The following is a 7,299-nucleotide window of genomic DNA, read 5'->3' on the forward strand; positions in this document are numbered from 1 at the left end:
CTGGAAAAATTATTAATTAGTGACTTTTCTCCCGAACAGTTAAACAAATTAAATACCCAATAAAATGTTTTAAAACTGCTATTGGAATAAAGCTAACAATCTGTATTAATACCTAAAATAAAAAGAATTTGCAATTAATGAGAATATAAATAAGTATTTTATGCTTTTTTTCGCAAATTGTCCTCACTAGCGGTAAATTCACATTTCTCGTAGCCTTGTAGCGCCATCTAATTTCCAGAACCAGAACTACAAAATCAAATGTAACAAAACTTTTATATGCTTCTAAAAATAATTCACAACCTAATTTTCCAAAAATAAACATTTTAGGTTCTGGCTAACAAGATTTTTAAATGTCGTGAAAAATTTTGAGACCCTTAGTACGCTATTTAATCTGTGCAACTGTTCGGCGGTTTTTAACATTACAGGTATACGGCTTTAGGACCACCTTAATAGAGTGATAAATCACGTTTTGAAAGAGTTACTGTCAGAAGACTTCATAAAAATAAAAAAATAACTCATTTTGAAATTATACAAAGTAATTCAAAACTAGAAGAAATAATAACCTGGTTGGTTAACTCTAATTGGAAATACAATCCTAACTAGATACTTCTTAGAGTCTGACGCAGGTACTGCGTCAACAGTCACGCGCAAGGGCTGTTCGAAATGAAATTAAACTATGATTCTATCATTGGAAGAGAAAATATGGACTCATTTTGGATGAAGTTTGGAAATGCTAAGCTTAAATTAAATTATCATTTTCCTGTTTAAGATTTTATCCGAAGTTTCATATTTAAGGCCCTTATGAAAATTTAAGGTATATTTAAGGTTGATTTGAGGTATTTTTGAGGTATTAAGGTTGTTTTGAGGTATATTTGAGGTATATTTAAGGTTGCAGAGAAAACAGAAATAAAAATTATACCTCGTAAAGGTTGTAATTAAGGTGTACGAGGTTGATTTATATATACTTCAGCTTGTTTTGAGGTTGTTTAAAATTCACTTCAAATCATCCAGACTGATAAGGTGATTTTTAAGGTATACCAGGTTTATTTTCTTACATTTGTAACAAAAGAGGTATTTTTGAGGTGTAAAATTTTTTACCTTATTTCAACTAAAAAGAGTGAGATATTTATTGAGGTATATGAAGTCATTTTATTTATACCTAAGCTTATTTTGAGGTTGTTTTAAATTCACTTCAAATCAACCAGACTGATAAGGTGATTTTTAAGGTATATCAAGTTGATTTTCTGATACTTGTAATAAAAGAGGTATTTTTGAGGTATAAAAAAATTGACCTTATTTCAACTAACGAGAGTGAGATATTTATTGAGGTATATGAAGTCCTTTTATTTATACCTAAGCTTATTTTGAGGTTGTTTAAAATTCACTTCATATCAACCAGAATCATGAGGCAGTTTTTAAGGTTCACCAGGTTGTTTTTTTTACACTTGTAACAAAAGAGGTATTTACGAGGTATAAAAAATATAATTTATTTATACCTAAGGTTGTTTTAAGGTTGTTTAAAGTACACTTCATATCAACTAGCTCACTTCCCAGAGTTCCGTGCTAGCCGGCAAATGGCGTGTGTGTTTACAATCGAAAGTTTCTTTAAAATTCGGTAAGTGTGCTTGACATTTATTAATTTAGCTTTGTCACTTTTAATCAAATATGCTTCAATTTTCAAACTTAAATTTCATTATTTTTGTTTTAAAGACGCGTCCTGATCTTACATTATTTAAGTCGGAGGATATTCTTTGAGGCTATTGTTGTAGGCTTAGCAATAAGACAGATCAATCTAAATATTTCTCGTCGCTGTTTAGGGTAACGTTACTGGTGAATCGTTACAGCAGGTTACGCACAGTATATTTTATTGTTTGTAATTTATTCAAATATAACTATTCTTTTTGTTTTGCTTAAATGTATATGTTTTAACGTAGCAGTATGCAAGCTGATTGAGTAAAAGGTTCATAATTTCTCTTATAAATAAATCACTGAAAATTGAAAGTTAACAGTTTTTATGTATTGCAGGTAATAAAACAAATAAATAATACTATTGTAAGGAACGAAATGCATATTTGTTGCCTTCAACAAAAATCTAACATACATATTTAACTAATAAAATAAACATATACAATAAAAATTGCAATCAGGGTAAATACATCACACAAAAATTTTAATATTTCTTCAAAAGTTGCATTTTCATAAAAATATATATTTACAAACATGAAGAAAAAAAACAATCCTGTTTTTCGAAGTAAATATTCATTTTTTTAAATTAATGTTTACTATTAACAGGTGATTCTAAGGTAGGAAACAAGTTTACCATATCAAATCAACAAATTTCATAAAAGAATATATGAGAATTCCTAATAAAATCTGAAATTTTTTTTAATAAAAATATATGTAATATGAGATAAGATTCAAGCTACTTTTAGTGAACTAATTTTTTAACCCCCCTCACAAATTAATAAAGCAAACTTCATAAATTTTCATAATCTGAAAAATATTTTGTTTTTAAACTCCAGAAATGATGAGAAATTGGAAATTCTAACATTATCGCAGAGAAAGAAAAGAATTTTTTTTATTTTTAAATGTGCAGAGTAAATAAAAATATAACGCTAATAAATAAAGAATTTTGAAAATTAAATTCTAATAACATTAAATTATGTAAGGATCACAGAAAACTATAATATCAATGGAAAAAAAATCAGAACCGAATAATTTCGGTAATTATAAGTGATTGATATTAACAGCGATTACATTATACACTGGTTATCATAAATTAAGGAAAATTCACAAAAATCGCGATAACTCAAGAAATTACACATGGAATTTTATGAAACTTACCCACAATATACAACACATAGTAAGGTATTAAACAACATAAAAAGAAATTATCAGACATTAATAGTAGTATAGAAATTAGCACATGTATAAAATAAACAAATTGGAAGTATCGGTTTGCAATAGAAAAAGTACCTTTAATATGAAATATGATTGCCTCTAGAAGCAATACAGCACAAACAGCGATGTGTGATGCTTTCAATTATGCGGTCTATCAGTTCAATAGGAAGTGAGAGCCATTGCTCTTGTAAAGCAGTTGCAAGCGTGGCAAGGGTCTGAGGGGGCGGATTGATGGCAGATACACGCCTCCCTAGAGCATCCCAAACGTGCTCGATAGGATTCAAGTCCGGGGATCGAGCTGGCCACTCCATGCGAGTAATTGTTTCCTGTTGAAGATAATCATCAACAATGCGAGCTCTGTGTGGTCTTGCATTATCGTCCTGTAACAGGAAGCAATCACCAATTGCCCCGGCATATGGGCGCACATAAGCATCAAGGATGTTGTCTCGATAAACCTGAGCATTCACGGTTCCCCTTGGAAAGACATGGAGGTATGTGCGCCCTCCTAAGGATATGCCTCCCCAAACACAGACACTGCCTCTTCCGTATGCATCTCTTTCACGGATGTTTGATGGATGATAACGGGTCCCAGGTTCTCTCCATATCAAATAACGTCTACTGTCACTTTCTAGACTAAACCTGGACTCATCCGTAAAGAGAACAGGCCTCCATTGATCTGACGTCCAGTGGACATGTTGTCGGGCCCACTGCAAACGGTCTCTCCTATGGCGTGATGTGAGCGGCACGCAAATGGCTGGTCGTCTCGCATACAGACCACCTTCGTGGAGCCTTCTGCGCACAGTTGACGTTGACACCAACCTTCCGGTGGCTGCAGCAAGAGAGGATCTAAGATGTGTCGGAGTAGCGGTTCTATTCCTGCGTGCACTTAATGTCAAATATCGGTCATCGGCACTGGTCGTAACAGTTGGCCGTCCTTGACTGAACCTCCTAGATGCCGAATCTGTGGTTTGAAATTGCCTCCAAAGTCTATGAACCACAGATGGACTCACATTTAGCCATCTGGCCACTTCTGATTGACTCTGCCCTGCCTCTAGTCTCCCGATGGCTCTCCATCGTAGTTCTTCAGGCAAATGATGCCTAGAGGTCATTATTACGAATTGGCTATCTCAGATTTTCAATGTCGCAATCACAGTAAAATTTGTGTGCTTTCTCTCAAACTTGGACTTTTATGCTCCAGGCAGATGACGTAAGCCGAGTGCAGCGCCACTAATTTGCATATTGCAATTTTACTCAGCTACTCTTAGTGGACAACATATGCAAATTTTGCACGGTTTGGCTTACTTTTGAAAGAGTTATCGCTATTTTTGTGATTTTTCCTTAATTTATGATAACCAGTGTATATAAGCGGGGATTACTGAACTTACATATACATTGCCTCTAGAGAGAAAAAAGTTATTCTAATTCTAGATTGTTCACCACATTAGCAAAATAAATTTTTCCAGTGTCATCGCACTGGATGGAAATACAAACAGATATATTTGTCACAGGAATTAAGTTAAAGTTGCCAGAATTAGTTACTTGTGTAATATGGCTTAGTTCAACATTAAAATTAAGATTAAGAGAACGCATCTTTTCACCAGAAATCATTTCTTCAATAACACCATAATAATTCCAGCAACAGCATATTGAATTCTGACAAGTACAAGTTACTAAAATTTTTACGAAGAAATTAATGCAGCCTAGTTTAAGTTTACTTGCCCTTTTATACATAAGCTTGGTTTAGTTGAGTATCTTAAAAGTATTTGTATGTGTATCACCTATTAAATAATATTTGAAGTTAGTTAGCAAAAAGGCAACTATAGGTGAAAGAAAACTGGCATCCACTTAAAAAATTCTCATGCAAAATTCAAACTTTTTGTCCGTTTAGTCCACTAAGGCAACGCCCCGCTCTTCCGTGCCACAGGTCCTGGGTTCGATCCTTGGGCCGGGCAAGGTTGACTCAGCCTTTCATCCCTTCAGTGGGTCGATAAATGAGTACCAAGCATGCTTGGGAACTAAACACTGGGGGTTCCGCTTTCGGCTGACCACCTAACCGGAACATCTGCTCCTGCATCCCAGAGCCCAAGGTCAAGAACACTGAAATGGGCACAGTAGACCTTGACCCTCTATGGGCTGTCGCGCCACTGTGTTTAGTTTTATTTTAGTTTTTAGTCCGCTAAGGCAAAATCTTGAATATTATTCTAGATCAACATGATGCAGTTTAATATTTTGGAATGATTTTCAATTTATTTTTAATAAGACTCGTGAAGACTCGTAAAGAGACTAAAAGAACATGAAAACTTTTCGTATAAATAGTGTGCTCTAATAAAATAGTTTTTATCTTTAATCCACAAAGAATATTGTATAAAACAAATTTACTGAGACAGCTATTCCAAAAAAATAATTTTATTATTTCAATTAAATATTAAAATCATTTTGGTGAACCTATACTTAATCTGCCTATATTGTAGTTAAAAAAGTTTAAAAGTATTATTGACTCTGGATTTTTGTTGTCAACATTAGTAACTTATCAAAGTTATATAAATATATATTTCAATTTCCTTCAATTTCTTAAAAAAAAATCTCATCTGAAAATTTCCAAATGAAACTTGCTATGCAACTTTTATATAACTTGATTTTACTCAACTTGAACATGCAACTTTTACAGAGCTGCTCCGTAAATGGCATCCAGAATTTCAAGGTTTGAATAAGGCTGTCAATAATACGTGCTCTGCAGCTAGGAGGAAGTGGAGACTAGTAACTGGAGAGCCTTCCCCTGGGAGTAACTCTAAATATACACCAAAAAGAAAAAAGACAAGTAAATTATTCTCCTTTGATTCAATGAAATCTTTTCACCTAAAAAATTACTGATAAAGTTTGCATGATCTTTGATTTTTGAAAACATTATTTTATAGCATTATCTTAAATTATTCTCTCAGGCAAGTAAACATATAAACTTAATGTTGCTTTTATTTCGATGGGGCATGAAAAACACAAAACATTGATGTTCTACATTCTTTTATTAAAAGATGATTGATTCTTGATCACATTAAATAAAAGGTTGAAAATGACCTTTTGTTTTTAAAAACCTTACGTGATAGACAATTATTTTCGGAATCAGCAGCATTGAGAATTGGTTTTAGTACAATTTCTTTTGCGAAATTGGACTAAAAATTTAAACAAGCAGGCCAGTGTAATTGAATTTATTCAAAATTTGCTGAGAAAAAAATTTAAATATCAGCATAACAATCCATAATTAAAAATGGTCGGTTGAATTATTGGAAAATTAAGAATTTCAATAAGCGTGTTATTTCTACAGCAGTTTTTATATGCATCTTATAGAAAAATTAGCTTTTTTAAGTGATATGTTTAAACAGTCAAAATAAAGAATTGAAATATACTGGGAGGAGAGTTTTGCAGGTCATTATTATTATTCTTATTCATCTGCTGTTACTAAAGAAACCATTTATTTATTCAAAATTGAATAGAAATAATAATAAAAGGTGATTTATGCAACGAAATAAGCTTTAAAATATTATTCTAATCTTTTAAAATTTGTCATTATCAATGTAAATATGACTCTCGCTAATTCAAATTTTTTATTTATAGGTTCCAATGCTCCAAATAACGTAAGCACAGCAAACTTGCAGAAGAAGCAGAGTAATTGTCAAGAATTTTGATTTCTTGAACGAAAAATTAATTTTTTTTTGTTAATAAAAGTTTTTATTTGCAAGCTGGCTAAATTATTTAAATTTGCTGTTATTTCGCTTTTACAAAAAATTAGCGCCTTTAACATCTGTTCTATATAAATGAGTTCCCACATTTTTCTGAAACAAATGTATCCTCTTTTCACGATAGTTTAATTGAAATTATTAAAATTACAGAAACATTTGAAATGTTCTTTTAAGGTTTATGAGTCAGCATACTTAACATTATTCAACTCTACATGTTAATTCAAGATTAATAAATTTTATGAACTATTTAATTGCAAATTAGCACAAGGTTCACAAACTATAAATTAAAGGCGTTAAGTGAAAATTCCTATTCTGAATTGTGTGAGGAAGAATACATTCCAATGGGTTGTATTTCAAAATTAAAGGAAGATATATTCTTTGCATTGCATTTTACTTTTCTTCACACAATACATGGAAATCAGTCGAAAATTCTTTCGAAAGAAAGATTCATCCGTATTCCGCCTATGTGTTTAGAAAATAGTTTCTTAGCATCAGGATTAGCAGTGAAAATTAAGACAGACCGTAAAAAGTTAATAAGTAATTACCACCTAATGTGTAACATTAAAAACTCCATCAGAGTGATAAATACCTCTACAAGTGAAAAGATATATATTTTAGGTTAAAAATTAGCAGTCTAAGGAGAAACATTTTAATTATATTTAAT

General features: G+C 31.9%; 1 long non-coding RNA gene across 1 annotated transcript; it reads left to right on the forward strand.

Annotated features, from left to right (window-relative positions):
* The first annotated feature begins 1,501 nt into the window (after nt 1-1,501).
* LOC147810919 (uncharacterized) lies at nt 1,502-6,631 on the forward strand. The gene is made up of 3 exons (XR_015433024.1): nt 1,502-1,615; nt 5,570-5,719; nt 6,511-6,631. It is a non-coding gene; the product is annotated as an uncharacterized LOC147810919 (long non-coding RNA).
* Nucleotides 6,632-7,299: the final 668 nt, after the last annotated feature.

The sequence above is a fragment of the Parasteatoda tepidariorum genome, chromosome 4 (assembly GCF_982258835.1).
Source record: "Parasteatoda tepidariorum strain Cologne lab strain chromosome 4, Ptep-v5.0, whole genome shotgun sequence".
NCBI lineage: Eukaryota > Metazoa > Arthropoda > Arachnida > Araneae > Theridiidae > Parasteatoda > Parasteatoda tepidariorum.